This window comes from Equus caballus, chromosome 2 (genome assembly GCF_041296265.1).
Source record: "Equus caballus isolate H_3958 breed thoroughbred chromosome 2, TB-T2T, whole genome shotgun sequence".
NCBI lineage: Eukaryota > Metazoa > Chordata > Mammalia > Perissodactyla > Equidae > Equus > Equus caballus.
This window is the reverse complement of record NC_091685.1, coordinates 103,804,010-103,824,436: the sequence shown is the minus strand read 5'-3', so window position 1 is coordinate 103,824,436 and position 20,427 is coordinate 103,804,010. Positions and strand designations below refer to the sequence as shown.

Sequence of the window (20,427 nt, the reverse complement as noted above, 5' to 3'; positions counted from 1 at the left end):
TTTAAATTATGTCAAATTTTCTTTTCTTTACTGATTTAAAAAATCTGTTGTTTGGTCCATATCTAACTATCTACTCACTTATATATAAATATGTATAGTTCCCAATGTTGAAACAACTATTGTCATTATTATTTTTTAAAAGTATATTTTAGGATTTGATAATAAGCCTCATTTCTATTTACCTTCCTAATATACATAATTTCTTATTTGTTATATTACACCATGCTTATTTGATTTCATATATGTCTAGAAGATAGATCTTAACCCATATCTATATTTATATTTTCAGCACATGGTATATCCTAATAAAAAATATCTTTTGAATTAATCATCCTATGTACACAGAAATTGCTCTTTCTTTACATCTATTACTATTCCTGTAACATTCTTCTAGCTATCAGACATTGGGCTAGTTAATTAAGTTCTCAGCCTTTACTTTCTTGTCAATAAAATGGTGATAATAATACATACCTGATCAAATTTTTGTGAATATTAAGCATTATAACATATGTGAAAGAGCATAATAAATGAAGCAATATAAATTTTGATGTGACATCTTTGTCATAGCAGGTAGTGGTAGCAGCAAAAATAGAATTTTCTTTTTTTCATCTTAATTGAGGTATGATTGGCACAAAAAAATTGTATATATGTTTAAGGTATACAACTTGTTGTTTTCATATGTGTATACATTGTGAAATAATTGCCACAATCAAGCTGATTAGCATGTCCATCACCTCACATAGTTACCATTTTCTTCCTCTCTTTCTTTCCTTTTAATATGGAATGCTTCATGAATATGTTGGTCACCCTTGCACACAGGCCATGCTCATCTTCTCTGTATCATTCCAATTTTAGTATACGTGCTGCCAAACCAAGCACAAAGGATTTTCAATTCCAAGATTCACAGCTGTTAATTTGGGCTAAACATAATTATATTCCTCTGGTTCTGGGAAAACTTACCTGTTGTTTGTTTATAGAATTGAATATAAACTAAATCAGTGCAAGAATTCTTGTCTTTTTGCTCATTGCTGTAGCAATCTGTAGCAATAAGGATAAACTAATGAATAATTTTATTCAACAAACATGAATATATGTATGCATATATTATATATAGACATAGTGTATGTATGTCTAGTAGGTGTGTGTGTATACTCACTCACATAATCATATGATAGGTGTGTGATTAGTAGTAATTCCAGCACTAGTTACATTAATTTTTATTAGTTTCCACTCTGTTCCAAAATGTGCTAAAATATATAGAGAGTGGTGGAGAAATTAACTATTGCTCAGATATTCTGCTAGTCTTAATTAGCAGTAGCTTTTTCCAGAGTGGCGTAGTACCTACAACTAGAATGCATAGATCCACCCTGCCTGGAGGTTTCTAAAGTTGGATGGAAATAGATTGAATTAACTTTAACCTTTTGAGTCCTATAACTTGTGTCAAAATTTTCCTCAGAATTGTATTTTATAGTTTGATTGAAAAGTCTTTGTAAACCTTACTTTCATATGCTTTCTTTACTTTTAATTTAGAATCTATTACATATTGTTATAACTTAAAAAATTTCCTAAGACTACGGGCAAAAATATGGAAGTGGTAAAATTATATTTTCACCTTGGTAATATCTACACCAAAACAGTAATAAGCTAGAAGCTCATCACTACTTTGTTCTGTTTCAACAATAATATTTACTTAAATAAAGTTTTTCAACTTGTGTCTTTTGACAATAAAGTCAAAGTAAACCATTAATCAAATTCAGTAGATATGAAATTAAGAATAGTAATGTGAGGTATTCAGATATTGCATACATGTAGTAGTAACTTGATCTTGTAGGAAATTAAATTTATTTAAGCAAAAGACCATAGTTAACATACTGCATTATGAAATTAGGAATGAAATTCCGACCTATTAGTCATGCAGAAGATCGCAATTAAGTTTTGTTATTTTCATGAAAGTTTCGAATTATGCTTTTAAATCTTTCACTCAAGCCTAAATTTTACTTCAGTTATAACCAAAACAAATGTTTGAAATTATAAATACTTTAAAACAGATTTTGTGTATATTAAAAATAAAAACAGTTTGAACTATTGCATTTTTTCTTAACTACCTTAGTAGTTCTTAACATATTTTCTCTTGGAATGCATAACACAGTGTTTCATGTACTATGGTTGTATTAAGACTTTAAAATGATATTCCTTTGAGAGACATTAAATAACTGAGTGTTCAAAGAAGCAAGGGAAACTCTATTGAACCTGGGAATAAGAAATCAAATGCTAAAAATTACCTACAATACAGAAAATTTTAACAAAAGTATAATCTATATGACTATATATAAGGGAGATACTTCAACTGTGGTTTTGATATCATGCTGGAAAGTGGACTGACTCATAGGCAGCTCTTGGTACCTGCACGAAGACTAGACATGACTAGTGAGAGATGAGATTTGCCCTTAGGAGTCGAGGAGAAATTTAAAATTGAAGAGAGGCTAAGAGAGGCATCCTGGAGCTCCAGAATTCTGTATATGATGTAGAATCTAGAGAAGTTTCTGTTAAGAGACCTGAAGTAAATATGTTTCAAGAGACATACTTAGGAAAAGGAGAAAAGCAGAAGAGGTTTCAGGTGAAATAAATGAATTTGGCATAGTATAGGCACCCAAAAATCTAAGCACCAACTTACTTTTTCATAGGTTAAATATTTTTTCCAAATAAACTATTGATATAAATATTTATCAAAAGATAGTCATTTATTTTTGAGATAGTCCAAAGATTTAAGCAGTGGGATTAAGATAACTACAATGGGAAATAAAACATTTCAGGAAACCAATTATTTGAGAGGCACATGAAAAATTCTTTAACAACCAGAAAACTGTACATGTTCTTTAATGCGAGAAGGATATAATGTAAATAAATAAGCAAAAAGTGTCAGTATATTTGTTTCCCATTGTTGCGTAACAAATTATCAAAAAATTAGTGGCTTGGAACAGCATACATGTATTATTTCAGTTTCCATAGGTTCATAGTCTGGGCATGCTTTGAATCTCACAATTTTGCAATCAAGAGGTTGTCTTGACTGTTGTCTTATCTGAAGCTCAGAGTCTTCTTTCAAGCTTAATCATGTACATGATATCCCCTCATAGTCACAGGTTTCCCCACGTTCAAGGAGAGGGTGTTGTAGAGAACGTGTATACCAGGAGGTGAGAATCTTGGGAATCATCTTGTGAGTCTACCTACCATAGTCAAGAACTGTAAGGCACCTGAGATTTTACCCCACTTGAAAGCTACCTGCTAACTTGCCATAGTTTTATAGATGCTGGGAGAGGACACAAGATTCCTGAGTCAGGACCAAGGATGTTAATACTCACAAACCAGAGGTAGCAGGTGTTTCATGATTGCCTTGGTTTCCCTTCACTCCCAGAGCTATTCAGGGTTATGCTGAGTGGTCCAGGTAGATGCTGCACACATGGATGTGCGTGCCTTGGCTGAGGAATCTCTCACAGAGAGGCCAGCAATACTCCTATCCAACCTTTGCTCTCTAGGAGCACACTGTCTTCATTATCCTTGTCAGGAAGCTAATCTTCCCTTTGTCCCGATGTAAGACACTATTGTTATCTTCCAAGGCTGTTTTTTATACAAACAGCTTTGAAGAGATTGTCTGCAACTAAAGCTTTCAATGCCCCTTACTCGGAAGACATGCAAAAATGCAAGAGACTTAGGAAGAACATCTTCTTTATATGTCTTTTTATAAATTGATTTTAATCAGTTTATATTTGTGTATTAATTTTGTAGTTTTAAAAATAATTAGAATTTGGAAACTTTTCTTCTATATCTAATTCCTTTTCTTCCTTTGCACCTTAGAAGCAGACATCATGCTTTAGTAAGATCACTTAGTTTCAAAACTTCATTCAGCTTTTACTACCAATTGCTTACTAGTGAGTCCTACCATGTGACATGTAAAGTTTATTATCTGCTTCTTATTATTTCAGCTATATTTTTATCCCCATCCTTAAAGTTGGATTTTCATCTTTTTTTTTTTTTTTAGGTATGCTTTTTGGTGAGGAAGATTGTCCCTGAGCTAACATCTGCTGCCAATCTTCCTGTTTTTTTTTTTTTTTCCCTAAAGCCCCAGTACATAGCTGTATATCCTAGTTGTAGGTCATTCTAATTCTTCTATGCGGGATGCTGCCGCAGCATGGCTTGGTGAGCAGAGTGTAGGTCTGTGTCCAGGATCCCAACCAAGGAACCCTGAGCCGCAGAAGCGCAGCACACAAGCTTAACCACCATGCCACAAGGCTGGCCCCAGATTTTCATCTTTTATTTGTTTTCAATCTGAACAGAATTATAAGAATGTGGATAAGTGCTTAGAAACATTGGACTTGCCAAAAATAACAAAAAAAGTGATTATAAATAAAAGATTGTAAAGAGTCTAGGATCCTGTAGTGAAACTAAAGGACTTTCTCTTTTTGGTCTTACTTATTATTTCCTTTAAATGGTTTTGGGACGCCAAGTGTTTGACAACCATGATTTATTTTCTTCTTGTTTGATTGCTGATTTGTATAGATAAGGCTGAATATACTTTTTACATATTGAGTTCATGTACTCTGCACAAAGCAAGTTAAAAATTTTGTCTCTTCTACTTCTTAGCTGAAACTAGCCTGAGGCATAATCATTGTCAAGTCGTGTTTCTCCAGCACTTTTCTCTGCTTCTCTGAGGCAGAGAAGACAGCCAACTACTACATTAAAGGCCTATTGATTGTCCTTCACGTAAACTCTTCAAGGAATACATGGTGATGCGTGGCAATTCGGGTTAAGTGTTCAGAAAGCTGCTCTCCCTCTATTTAATATAGAGAAAAATTTATCTCCAAATTCCTTCATGAGATCGAAAAAGGAATATATTATTTACATTCTCTCTTTTTATAATATATGGCATAAAAAATTAAAGAGAAAAATGTTAGATGTTTCAGGGTCCATATTATTCACATATAAGAGGGCAATACTGAAAGTGAATGTGACTAGCAGTAAAAAATTAAATATATACATAGAAAATTGGGGGAATTTAAAAACTGTTTCATGAACGCAGTTCCAGCTCAGACAGTAACAAGGAAACAAAATAAATAATATTCATTATAATGGATATTTGCCTAGACCACATTTCATTAAAAAAGAAGGTTGCTGTCTAATTGACAAAGTTGGTAATTGTTCTCTATTTTTGGCTGTCAACTTAATCTAACTAAAGCCTATTTATGGAAGGTTTAAAAAAAGAACATTCTAGCATCATTTCTAAAAGTTCTTTTTAGAGAATTGACAGCATATTTTTATAACATACAGTCTTATGTCTGCGAAAACTAAAAATTAACTGAAAATAGTTAAACTCAACATTTTATTCCCAGGTTAAGGAATGTTTAAATCAGGATGCACATTTTAATAGACCAGACACTTGAGGGCAATATAGGATAACATAATATTATTAAATTATTTACATGTCTAAGCGTATCATATTTCTGAAGGATTATAAACACAGCATTGATTTTCCCTTCTTTATGTCTTTACTCTGTGTAGACGTAGACAGAAGATGAATAGAGCAATAGAATACATTTCTGCTTATTCATTTTATTGTCTCCCCATAATTAGATGGAATATCTATTGTTAGTTTATATTTAATCAATCTTCAGTAGATGTTATATTATGATATCTAAGGGGTTTATCAAGATTGACGATCTAAGTTATATAAAGGAAATAACACAATATGTCCTACTTTCAGACCCAACAGCATTCCAGCAATGCAATTCATACTGTGGATTGGCACTGTCCAAGCACAGTATCTACCAGTTACATGTGGCTACTTACAGTTAAATATAAATTAATTAAGAATAAATAAAATTAAAGTTCCGTATTTTAATAGTTGTAGCCACATTTTAAGTGTTTAGTATCCACCATTACAGCAGAAACTTCTGCTGGACAGTGTTGGTCTGAATCTTTACCAAAAATCTAATAGTATGTCATAAAAAAAATTATTATGTGTTTTAATATGTAAGTTAAACTAGGTCTAACCAAAGTTCTAAATACTCATAAAGATTTGTCTACTAATCAAATGTCTTTTACTTACGTTATATTTTTAAATTTGGCTTTAACTGGGAAAATTTCAGTATTATTTGATTTATAAACACCCAATATCAGGGCCAGTCCTGTGATGCAGCGGTTAGGCTCGCACGTTCTGCTTCGGTAGCCCGGGGTTTGCCGGTTCGGATCCCAGGTACAGACCTATGAAATGCTTGTCAAGTCATGCTGTGGCAGGCATCCCACATATAAAGTAGAGGAAGGTGGGCACGGATGTTAGCTCAGGGCCAATCTTCCTCAGCAAAAAGAGGCAGATTTGTGGCAGATGTTAGCTCAGGGCTAATCTTCCTCAAAAGAACCAAAAAACAAAAAAACCCAACGTCGCGTTAAGAAAACTTATCTTGTGTCTGAGAGTTTGAATCACAAAAGCCGCATTTGTACAATGATATGTGATTCACAGTTTGCCTCCACTAAGACTAGGCAGTTGTGTTTGTTAGCTATAATTACCCAGAGTCTTTTGCCTTTACGATAGACTCATGTCATAATATCAAAGGTGGGATATGAATTATGTCACATTTGCTTCATTCTTCTCTTTGTACCTCAGGGAGTACCTCCATAATTAATCAAACTTGGAAGTACAGTTACCAAAGACTTAAATAGCTCTATAGATTCCTTTATATAGGTCACATCTCTGCCATAACTTCAAATTGAATATGGCTTTCACCAATAAAGAATATGAAAAGCCAAGGAAAAAATGCATACATGGTGTATTTGAGTCCTCCTACTGAAAAACATAACAAATGTTAAATAACCGTATACAATATTATTAGGTTAGTAATTGCTTATCTTTAATAAATTGCAAGTAAATATTGTTAAAAATTGAGCACATAATTGTTACTGAATAATTTTAGCTATAAATATGTTGTGTAAAATGATTTTAAAATGCTCTTTTATACTAATAATCGTCTATATGTTGATCAATATATGTACTATATTGTGCCACTTTTAAAAGAAGATTAGGTAATAAATGCACCAGTAACATCCATAACAAAGTAAATTTAAATGTTAGAGTATCTGGCAGAGAAATATACTTTTAGTGTCCTAGAAAGCAAAGTGGAATGCAACATTCTTTAACTGAATGTATTTAACAAAAAGAGAATAGATGAAAAGATTGGTATTTAATACCTGTTCCAAAATGATTTATTTTCTTTAATCATTTCCATATTTAAAAAATTACCTTCAGAATATTACATATGAAAAACTAGTGAATAAAAGGAAGACGTTAGCTTGACAGAAAGTGCTGGAGTTGTTGTATGGTTCAAGTATTGCCTTATGAAATGCTGGACAACCTAGGCCAAATAGGAGAGGGGAAGAGAAGATAGAGTAATATTTTATTTTTGTCTCTTCTTTTAGCTTAGAGCCTCTTTTTGCACAACTCCCCAAAAAGAATCTGTCTCCTGCAGTTCTCACAGCTGTATTTCCTTATTTTTACTCACTTGTTATTAGTATTATGGTGGTGGTGTGTGTGTATGTGTGTGCATTTGTGTTTTCTGAGTTACTGTTATGCCTCAGGATTGGGCAGGCACTATCAACTGTGGCCTTCATAGGTGTGGCCTTCACAGGTATTTCACACTTCCATCAAATGTAACGACTGTCCTAGCATGTATTTCTAGTCCTCCACCAGCGATAGAGCTCTCCTGTTGTCATTGTTTTCCCTTGTTTCTCCCTCCCAAATGAAAAGGTTCCTGCTGGTGCCTTCAAGCTAGAAGCTAGATTTTTGTTATTCTTCCCTATGATGGTTAATTTTATGTGGCAACTTGACTGGACCATGGGATGTCCAGATATTTGATCAAACGTTATTCTGGATGTGTCTATGAGGTTGTTTTTGAATGAGATTAACTCTTGAATTGTAGAATGAGTAAAGCAGATTGACCTCCCTATTGTGAGTGGCTCTTATCCAATCGATGGAAGGCGTGAATAGAAGAAAGGCTGACTCTTCCACAAGAGGAAACTCCTCCTTCCTGACTGGTTAAACTGGAACATCAGTCTTTTTCCTGCCTTTGGACTCGAACTAAAACATTGGGTCTTCTTGGTCTGGAGCCTGCCAATTTTTCGACTGGAACTTCCACCATCAGCTCTCAGGTTCTCAGGTCTTTGACTCTGGCTATAGCTACATCATCAGCTTTCCTGGGTCTCTAGCTTGCTGACTGCAGACCTTGGGACTTCTCAGCCTCCACAATTGCATGAGCCAATTCCTTATAATAAACCGCTTTCTATGCACACATATGTACATCCTGTTGCTTCTGCTTCTCCGGAGAACCTTGACTAACATATTCCCCTGTAGAGTGAGGCTTTTGTTCCATATTGGAAATAGGTAGATGTGTCTGGGTGGAGTTTCTACAGTGGTTGCTGTTGTCCTTTCCCAGTCAGCCCAGCTTCTTGGTATTGTTCCCGAATCATCCCTCTAAGTGGCTAGTGAGGTTCTTGGAGGAAAAGTCTGTAAGAGTGTATGAGCACTCTCCGTCTGCAGTCCCCAGTGGTATCACACTCCTTTGCGAGCCTACTATTGGCCATTTGTAATTCATTTAGGATTCTAGCTTCATCTCATTATTTGCATTTACGGCACTTGGCAGTGTCTGTTTCAGTTAAGCAATTGTTCAGGTCCTGTTTCTCCACTTGAATATTTCATGGACACTTCAAATGTAATTTTCCACAATGAAATTATTATTTTTTGCTCCATAAACCTTTTCTTTGGCTGCTCATGCCTATCTATGTAAATGGCACCACCCTGCAACCAGAGGTTCAAGTTAAAAATATTGAGGTTTGATTCATCTCTTTCCCTTAATCTTACATGCAAAGTCCTAGGGAAACATGTGTGTTCTTCTCATGTTCTGATACATTAGAAAGCGTGTTCCTAACTCACTTCCCTCTTTCTCTATTTTACTATCCTAGTTCCAATTTTTATCATCTTTCTCCTCCAAAATCCTTCTTATTTTATCTTCACCTGTTAAAATCTATTCTACTGTTCCAAACATAAATCATGCTATTCTGTACCTCTGCCCAAAGCCTTTCAATGACTTTTCTTGAACTTAGGATGAAATTTAACCTCTTACTCAGGGATACCTAGATCCTAAGTCATTCCCCCAACTCTGTCTCTTCTCAAAAAGACATTGAATCTAAGCAGGTATCCCTCACTAAAACTGTGTGGCACGGGGGTCCCCTCCACAGTCCTCTGAAAAATTTGCATTTGTAATACTCAAAGTCATCCCGTCATTGGACACCTGCCACACGTCAGACACCTGACACAGGCCAGTCAATCTTACCTACATAACCAGAGACTGCCCCAAGGAGGATGTCTGTTCACTAAACAGTGCTTGTCTCCTTCCTTGTCTCTCCTTTGGCTCACAGCACCCTGGGGATGAGGAAGCCCAATGGAGGAAGGGGAGAAGACCATATTCTATCTCCTGTCAAAATTGCTTTAGGACAACACCACTGATAATAACAAAAGAAGGAAAGTCTTTAATTGAAAATGAGATTGAAGTTTTAATAAGGTCTTTTTTTTAATGTTAGACAGTGGCTTGAAATCTTAGAATTTGCTGTTCAAGATGAAGTGAAATGCAGAGAAGAGATTTTTGATAGAAGAAGTTTGGAACTAATAATTAGGAGATAATCCACTCAATTCATGTGTATAGCACACACATCAGACTTTGATAAATTGATTATACATGTTTGGTATTAAACCAAAAAATATCACACCTAATTAATGGATTATGTACCACATCTATCTGATTATTATTACTTGAATCTCCGATTCTGCAAGTTTCATTAGCCGAAAACTGAAGTAATGTGATTCCTACTTGAAAGTGCAGTCCTATCTTAGCTTCTGGATAGAATTCACTTTTAAGCAGAGGTTTAGAAAATGTAATCAAATACTTATTACTAGGTCATGTATTCGATTTGATAACTAAGAGCCATCACCTTATGAGTTTGAGTCTCTAATTTTTTACGTTATTTTCTCTGTATGTCATTAGACCATCAGAATCCCTTTTGTTCATATCAAAACCCTGCCCTGGTTTTCCATCTAATGAGTTCCTTACAGTTATGCTTCTCTTAGGAAGAAATGCTTGCCTCAATTAAACTCAACCCAAATACCATCTCCTCCTTCTGTTTCTTAGTCCAGGCTTAGAATAAGAGCACATTCCACTTCTTTACCTGGCCCTAAAGATCTGATTTTTCATTCCATAGCTCTCCTCAGACCTACTTTGCATTGTTATGTAGGTGGTACACTTACAAAGGTACTTTTGCTAAGATTTTTTCATCTATTTACATAGTAAATATTCTAATTACTTTGAAATTCTTATAATTTTGATGACTTTAAATATGGGTGATATTTATGTAGATATAAATATCTAAACATACTAAGGTATATTTAAGAATATATATATATAAAATATAAAAGATATATCTAAATATATAGATATAATAAATTTCCAGCAGATAGTGATATAATGTCATTCTAACAAAAATCAATATTTTAAAATAATTTTTTCTCAGATAACATTCAAGCAAACGCTGTAACTTGGTCAATATATACTCTACTTCTTTGACTTACAAAGGGGGAACAAATGAAAACACCCAGCACACTAACTGATCTGATGACACGTTAAATAAAAACTAATTTTACAACTGATGCATTGACAAGGAAAGATTTGAAAGAATTTTAAAGATATTTATTAGTGTGCCATTTAAATTAGATCTTTATAAGGCATTTTTTTCATCTACTCTCTTTCAAGTATCATCAGAATATGGCTGGATTTTCAATTTAAATCTACAACTACTTTCACTATGATATGAATTGCAAAGTAATAATTAATATTCGTTCTCCATTAAAGACAAAAGTAAATATTATAAAAACCTAATTAGAGATTACTATGTAATGAACCACTGATCATAACAACTGCTCATTTACTGCTGTGGAAATTTTGACAGTACTAAATTTAACTTCTGTTAACATTTAGTCCATGGTTGCATAATCCTATTTTTATATATTATAAACTTTAAAATTAAACACCAAAATGGCTTATTATTTCTCCCCAGAAGTTAGAAAAAAATGAAAAGAAAATTATTGAGACAAGAAAAAAGGAAGCAAAAATACATGGGAAAAGAAAACAAAGACAGAGGCCAGCCCTTGGCTGAGTGGTTAAGTTTGCGTGCTCCAATTCCATGGCCCAGGGTTTCACTGGTTCAGATCCTGGGCCTGGACATGGTACCGCTCATCAGGCCATGTTGAGGCAGCATCCCACATGCCACAACTAGAAGGACCCATAATTAAAAACATATACAACTATGTACTGGGGAGATTTGGGGAGAAAAAGCAGAAAAAAAAAGATTGGCAACAGTTGTTAGCTCAGGTGCCAATCTTAAAAAAAAAAAAAGAAGAAGAAAGAAAACATAGTATTTGTATCACTGAATACACATTTTGGGGGAAAAAAGGATAGAGTGCTGGATGTAGTGGAAAGAAAGAGAAGACCCCACAAGTAAGATTTACACCAGTTTCTTACAGGTGTTTTTCAGTTCTGTGTCAATCATAATTAACAAATTTCATGAATAAGTAAAAAATTTTAAAAATACTAAATAGTCCATTGAAGAGAAAATCAAACGTCGTGGCTTAAAACAACAACTACAATTTATTTTTTTACAGTTTCATCATTTAGATAGGCCTTGGGTAGACATGGTGTCATTCAGGGTAGCTCTCCTGGAGCCAGAGAATTCACTTCCAAGAGGCCTCACTCTTAGAACCAATGGTTCATGCTAGCGAGCTGGGCCTAACTGAGGCTGTCAACTGAATTACTTACACAAGTGGCTTGTACTTCTCACAGATTGGTGACATGGTTTTGAAAGATAACATCTCTTTCAAGCAAACATTTCAAGAAAAAAGAAGCAGGTAGGCAAGATCTAATAAGGGCCAGATCCATAAGTGGCAATCAAGGAAAGTACTGCTTTCCTTTTATTCTATTGGTTAAAACAGTCAAAGACCCACCCACCGTCTGTATGAGAGGAGAGAGAAATCCTCTCATCAGGGAGAGATATAAACCCCTTTTCCATGAGAGCGGTGACAAAGAAGGTATGGTCATCTTTGTTCCTCCTCACTTATTATCAGTCCATCTATGATCCAAAACTATATTTCAACATTATTTTTTCCATATTACATGAATCAATATCATCTTTAGAGACAGGTTCACAAAAATAAAACAATATCATTGTTTTAAATGACTTGTAATTTCAAAAACTGTAATAAATGTTAACTACAGCAACTGTGTAAAAATTTTAAAGTTGAAATTTACTGATGAACATAGTAAGTGCTACGCTATTGATGGAGCATCAATGCATAGGAAGATTAAAAACTTTGAATTTGTTTTCCCCTAAAATCTAGGATAATTTTCATCGAAGCATTGCAGTGTATTTTATGCAGTGATTTACTGGATACATTTTCACAGTTTTTAGAATATATTTAGCTCCATCAATTCAGTTACAAGAGGATTATATAGATTTTCAAATGAACACTTTAAAACCACTTAATCTCTATAATCTCATTTAAAATGTAAAATACAGCAATGATTTCTATGAAAAGGGAGAAATAGAACAAGCAGTCATAAAATATAATTTTCATAATGTATGATGTGGAATGGGCTTATAACAAATTATTTTCTAGTGAGTTTGAGTTCCTGATTAATTTGATTAAAATTATAGTTTTCTACTACAGTATATTCAACAATTAGATGTGTATGGTATATAATGAGTTAGTGGTTGTGACTATTTTTATTGAGAAGTAAATACAATACTAACATTGTTTTCTTTTTAGGAAGAATAGCTTTTTTTTAGTTCAAATAAATGTGGCTTAGTGTTTATATAGCCCTGTTAACCTGCTTTGTCAAACTAAAGTTTTCAATTCATATTCAGTTATTCTTTGAAGAAAAATGAAGCAATACTGTTTATGGACAGTGTATTCTTAGTGCTAGATGAATTGCAGAGTTGATGGATGTGGATGTCAATTCCTCTATAAACCCCCAAATTGCACAAAAATAAATAGACTGAAAACCGCATTATCAGCCCTCTGTGACCCATTGGCAGAGCAAACAAACAGAGATTTCCAATATAAGAGCTTATGGGCAACTTTGTGTATTGTTTCCCAAAGTGTGTAGCATCGCGGATGTATTTGTTAAATGATGGGATTAATTTTACCAAGCAACGTAAGGAGGTAAACTCGGACTAAATTCACTACAGGTAAAATGGCATAAAAAGGAAACTAACCAGGTATCCGAAGCCCTAGCACCTCTGTTAGGTATATTCTGGAGGATATTTACACTTTCTGGACTTTTTAAGAGCATAAGTAAGACCTAAGTTATATCTAAGGTGATTTAAGCTTATAAAATCAATGTTTAAAAAAATTAAAGGGCATTTATTTCTTTAACACATTTGCTAAACAAAAAGCTAAGGAAAAAATTAGCAAAGATGTAGAGTAGAAACATGAATTATTCTTTCAAATAAAGTATATGTCTCCTTTGTCTCTTTTTAATACTATTTCTATTAGTTGTTTTTCATTCTGCCAAACATTTTCATTTCTGGAAATAAGTGATCTATCAAATATCAAGTCAATATTGTAATTCTACTTAATTCCTTTTACTAAAGGAACTGAGGTGAATTACAATAAAACAATCTCATGAACATGCCAAAATTACACTTCCAAATTCATTTTGAAGCATATTTCTTATTGTAAATTAATTGTGTATAACATGAAATGAAAATGAATTTAGTAGAAATAAAGGAAAAACAACAAGAAAAGCCTGACAAATCATTATTTTGGGGGGTTTTTAAAAAACATATAAACATGACACGTGATGACATTTAGGCTTGTTAGCAACTGAATCATCCTTTTTATAAGTGGTCATACTGATGGTATCGAGATAAATATGATCTACAACATAAGCAAAATGATAGTTAAAATGTAGATCTTATGTGCCATAGACTCTGAAATCCTGTTAGTAAAAACAATCTGGTAGTAACGATTAATGCGTTCTAAAGAAGAGAGTCCCAGAAAGTCAGATGCCAGAACCTGCTTACTATGAGCCTCTACTTTTCCTTCTGTCAAGTAATTGGCAAACGAAGCTCTGAAAACTTTCTCCAATTAATTATAAGCAATCAAAGTCAGTTTGAATATGAATTCAGCACCATGCAATTTATTGCTAAGTCACAAATATTTATACTGTACCACTGAAGTTACATTCAAATAATTTATCATTTCTTATAGAAGATGTAGAATTATTTTTATAACAAAATACTTCTCTTCTAATTTGGGGCAGAATAAGATACACAAATCATAAGCAAATGTAAAGTTGGTTTTTAAATGGAATTTTAAAACCATTTCTGTTAATTTCTAAATGTCCATCCTCTTAGCTGAATTTAAATCACTATTGTTTACAAGAAATTATTGCTGAGCAAATATTTCTTGACTGTGGCCATTATTGGTTTGTGTTCATGAGGGTACATAGACACTTATTATTGTGACTTGTACCCCTACCTCTGAATTACTTTTTAATATTATGAGAAAACACCTTTCCTGGCAGTAGTTCAAAATATTGCCCAGATGTTCAATTATTTTTCTAAGTTTAAATATAAACAGTGTGAAGGTAGTATTCAACCAAAAAATATTTTTGTTTCTATGTAAGAGTGGATTTAATATTTTTCTTCTTATTCTTAAGTTTGTGGCAGAACCCAATCAGCTATTTCACCTTAATTATTTGACCTTAATTGTTTTCACAAGTGACAGTAATACTATGTTGATACTAAACCCCAAAAAACTGTGCTCATTGATAGACTTCAACATGTTTCCTAATTCAACATACCACGACTTTCTTATATAGGGCACAGATAGTATGAAATAAGAAGCACAAAATATCTCTTATTCTTATTCCTTGGTACAATATATTGCCTTTGGTTCTCATCACAATGTTTTCAGAACATGATGATCCTTGAACTCAAGCTACCTCTTGTCTCAAATCTGGATAATAGAGAATCAAACTGCGTCCGTCCTTTGGGGTTCTCTTAGTATAATTTAGTGAACACTGTGGGACTTTTTAAATTGGGTAGATTATATTTTAGCCTTCTGTTTGAACTCTGAAATCCTTTCCATCCCAGCTGGAATGTGATCCTTCATGAAGTTTTCTTTGACCAGCCCCACTGAAGGGCTCTCTCCCTTGCCTGATGCCTCTAGCACTTATCCTTGATTTTATTTCTTTGGAACATTCTCCATAAAACAAAGAAGTAAGTTTCATCTATTAGAATTGTAAACTCTTTAGCTATCAGAATTGTGATTTCTAGGGTCTTTTTTTCTTACTAGCTTAGTACCATATCTCATATTTGGTCTAGCAGGAGATAGGTATCCAAAAAATAAACACTCTCTTTTTGGTCTCATTTCAAAGCTGTGTTTTACTGTGACTTAAACCTATTAAAACCCTAATATAGTGGTCCTAAGAAGTCCAGAAAAGATCTGTACTTTTTTTTTTTGAGGAAGATTAGCCCTGAGCTAACACCCACTACCAATCCTCCTCTTTTTGCTGAGGAAGAAGATCCCTGAGCTAACATTTGTGACCATCTTCCTCTATTCTATATGTGGGATGCTGCCACAGCATGGCTTGATAAGCAGTGTGTAGGTCCACACCCAGGATCTGAACTGGCGAACCCTGGGCCACTGAAGCGGAGCACATGAACTTAAGCACGAGGCCACTGAGCTGGCCCCAGCTCTGTACTTTTTTAGAAGTTCAGAGAGTATAAGATAAGGGTAAAGACTGTCCTCGAATGTGGGAGAAATTATCTGGAACAGTAACTTTATTTATCAATTAAAATAAAATTTTGATTTAGGAGAGTTCAGACACTTGAGAGGGTGGGGCATAATTAAAGATATGGGAGTTTGTTCTATCAGGACTCTTATCTCTAGGTACCACCATTTGTGGATGTTAAAACACATAAGAGACCCCACTGCTTTCCTCTACGCTGACCTAAATTTAGATGAAAGTCCTTTTCTTCCTGACAAATTCAAAAGTGCATTTCATCTTTAAAGTATTGCTTTATAAAGAAAATGTGTTAAGTACAGAGTAGGTAGAATAGTTAAAGCACAAGTGCTGGAATTATAAACAAGAAATTGTTAAGACCAGATTTCTAAGTTGGTGTAACAATTATACCAGAACAACTAAATTTCTAAAACAACATAATTTTAATTCTTTTCCCAAGCTATTTTCTTTAGGCTTATTGAAGATTTGTACAGCAGCTTCCCATGGCTACTGCTGGTCATGTCCTGTTCCAAAATTACCCTCGTAAGAGTTGTTTCTATCGTTTAAAAATCTTGATTCTGGGATAGTCCCAGATACATGTCATTCTTTCTTGAGGGCTCTTGCAGCTCTGTGTTTCCAGGAAGGTAAATTTCCTTTACCCAGAATCGTGCACTGGAAACAGCATGGAATCAGATCTGAGCTCATGTCCTGATTCTGCTTTACACTAGTAATTACTTCTCTCAGTTTCCTGTCTCAGAAAACAGGGAAACAGTGTTCAGGTATCCATTAATCATTAAACATCGATTTAACTTGTACTATGTACACATGGTACTGTTTTAAAAAATAGGTCTCTGGTATTGAAAAAGTTGTGCAAGTTCTTCATACTCATAGTGCTTACAATTTAATAGGATAAGATGAAAATAAACAAGTAAACTAGAAAAATGAAATAAATTGCTTTCATCTTACATTCATTTAGTCAAAAAATATCTACTAAATTACTACCCTTTGCCAAGTGCTGCTGGTGTTAAACAACACCATAAAGACACAATTCCTGCTCCTGAGTGTAGTGAGAAATACACAAAGAAAAAACCCCAGTATTCTAGATAGTAATAAGTGTTGTGAAGAACCATAAAATTTGATCAATAATTTAGAGAATGGCAAGATTGCTAGGTCAATTGTGTATAGAAAAATCAAGGTTGTAAAACTGTAGGATGTTAACAAATATTGATTTCAAGGAAGTAATCTTTGAATATGTATCATGTCCATTAAAGGAAGAGGTATGTCTAGAGAAAGTGTTCCAAGCAAAGAAAACAGTAAGGTGAGAGATACTGAGGCAAGAACAATCTTCCCGTGTTTGTGTCACAGTAGAGAGAGCAGTGGAGCAGGAAGAGGGTGGAGCACAGCTAAGGAGAATCATAAGATCCAGAAGGGTTTAAGTAGCATGGAGTGACAGAGTCTATGTTTTAACAAGATCATTGAAATATTATGTGGACATTGGAATGCCTCTGGTGATGGAATGGAACATGAAAAAATATGTGGAGAGATGGTATGAGTAGCTGCTTAGAGCACAACACCTGAGTTTGAATCCTGGCCCTACTATGTACTAGTTGTTTGACCTCATTTGGTCAGTTCCTTAACGTCTCCATGTCCAGTTCCCTCATCTGTACAGTGGAGTTAACAAGAGGACTAAACCTCAGAAGGTTGTGAAGAATGAGAAAGTTGATGCATGTACATTCATTGCATAGCACAGGATCTGGCATGGAGTAACTACTAAATAAAGATTAGTTATTCTAATTATTAGGTTATTAATAGTACTTTGAAGGTGTTAGGACCCTAAATACATTTAATTTCCCTCTTCTTTGTCATTTTATAGAAAAACATATCCAGTTGCTCAGGCTGATTCTGTGCTTTAATGATGTTGGATTTCTTTATCAATTCTTAGTCAGCTCTGGCTGCCACAACAAAATATTGGATGCCTTAAGTGACAGAACTTTATTTTCTCACAGTTCTAGAGACTAAAAGTCCAAGGTCAGGGTACCAGCATGGTCAGGTTCTTGTAAGAGCTCTATTCCCGGCTTGTAGAGAGTCTATGTCCTCACCTGGTAGAGAGAAAGAGATCTCAAACTTTCTGGAATCTCCAGTTAAGTGTACACTAATCCCAGTGAAGGCACCACCCTCATGACATATATAAACCTAATTACCTCCCTAAGGCCCCATCTCCCAATACCAACACAGTGAGAGTGGGGGCTCCAACATTTGAATCTTGGAGGGACACAATTCAGTCCATAGTGATCACATAGGAGTGAGTTATTGGCCCAAATTCTTACTCCTCTGTAACATAGTTATACATCCACACCCTTGACACTTTTTCAGAGTGGGTGGAGTGTTCTTCCTCACCTCACCTATGGGCTTGGCCATATGAATAATTTTGATCAATAGCACTCAGTGGAGATTGCATTAGACCAGCAAAGTTAGCAAAAACTATTGCTGAGAAAGTGATAGAAGATAAGGGCATAAAGCTAAGTTGGGTAAAATGTTAAAAATATAAGGGGTCCTTCTAAACCAATGGGAATTCTTTCAGTACAACAGTCATCAATGGTGCTTCGGCAGTGGCATGCTAAGATAGGTTGGTGATATAGAAGAAGGATGGGAGAGCAGGTAGAATGGAAAACAAGAGTCCTATTGGAAGAGGATAGATTTGGGGAGCCGGTATTGTAGACAGAGGCCAGTAAAAATGATAAACAGTGGGATTTCATAGACCTCTTAAACAGTTTGGTGGTTAATTTGTGGGAAAAATAAGTCGAAGATAATTTTCTCACTACAATAATTTAATGATAGTGTTGTTATTAAATATACACCATAAAAGAAGAAATAAGAGTTAGGCTGTGGATGTGCAAAATTGTGACAGAAACAACTGATTTTAAAACTTAAATTAGACAAAAATATGGATCAATATTATAAATATAACTATAATAGTATTAAAAGAAAATATCATAACACTGATTATATATTTAAAAAAAATTTTTCTACTTTATTCTTTTTTTCTGCAGAAGATCAGCCCTGAGCTAACATCTATGCCAGTCTTCTTCTATTTTATATGTGGGTTGCCACCACAGTGTGGCTGACGAGTGGTGTAGGTCCATGCCCAAGATACAAACCTATGAACCCGGGCTGCCAAAGCAGAGTGTGCTGAACTTGAACTACTATGCCATGGGCAGGCCCCAAACATATATTTTTAAAAACATTATTATCCACTTAGTTTGGATACATAGGTCTACTGCAGATGAGAGCCTAGAAATACTGGTGGGGTAAATGATGCTTAAGCCTCTGTTCAGTAGAAGTTGATGATACACTTCTAAATTAGACTAGGAGAGGAGGAATGTTAGTACTTTGTTTCCTGGTGAAAACCAAGAACGAAGCCTTTAATGTTCAAGGTCAATAAAATAAAATAAAGTAAAATAAAACAAAATAATTACTTCTAGCATGATCATGTTGCAGGGATTTAGAATCCTAGGATTTTCTGTGATTATTTTCATAATAGTGTCACTGACAGCATATGAGATTGAGAACCAAGGCTCCAAAAACTCCAATGTGGCTTTACCGCAAAAGATACATATTCTGTCTGACAAATAAAGAACTAATAAAATGCAATTCACATATTCCTTAGGAAGATTAAATTAGGTAATCTTTACAATTTTTAGAACTTTACAGATGCCCAATACAATTGAGTTCCATTTTCATTACCAATTCACATTAAGTAATGAAGACTAAGCCACTTTCCCAGAAGTCAGCATTCTTCTTGAGTAGTTTAATTCTCCATACGCATCACTCGTGCTCTTCAAAATAAAATGATTGAAAGCGGGGCACAAAAATCCTCGTAGCTCCTGGGCTGTATAGTACCAAGAATATGAGATTATTACATATTACATGAAGCAACGCTGTGTGTTACATAAAATATACATTCAACAATAATTATAGTTATAGACTTAAAAATGTACTACAGGTATTGAACGATTTTCCAAGCTAGATACTATGCTAAATACTTTAATTATATAAACCCAAATTTTATTTCTCTTTTCTACCTTAAAAGTTAAATGCTCTTGCTAGTCTCTTTTATAAGAAACCGAAGGAGAGGAAGACAAATATTTTGCCCAAAGAAATACTAGAAAGTAATAGAGCTGGACATTAACTTAAAAACTCTGGCTTCGTTACCATCATTCTTAGCCTCTGTACTACCGTGCCACTGCATCCAAATATGATCATTCTATGAATAACAGAACCAATCAATTATTTGGCCAGTACATAAAGAGGTTTAGGAGAGATTTTCTAAGGAGGAACCAGAGAAAATTACTAAAAAACATTAAAATGTTTACCAGTTTCATCTTGTCTGTTAAACTTAAGTTGAAAACTCATGCCATTGAAAGGCAGCAAAATGGAAAATGCTGCTGCTGCTATTCTAATTCAAAATCAATCTACAATGAAAGACCAATACAGGTATTTAGATGATTAGTGAAAAGTAAATAAAGACGATATATATGTAAGGCAGTCA

At 34.3% G+C, this 20,427-nt stretch overlaps 1 non-coding gene across 1 annotated transcript; it reads right to left on the bottom strand.

Annotated features, from left to right (window-relative positions):
- Window positions 1-772: 772 nt before the first annotated feature.
- On the bottom strand, window positions 773-879 carry LOC111772631 (U6 spliceosomal RNA). The gene has a single exon (XR_002806635.1). It is a non-coding gene; the product is annotated as a U6 spliceosomal RNA (small nuclear RNA).
- Window positions 880-20,427: the final 19,548 nt, after the last annotated feature.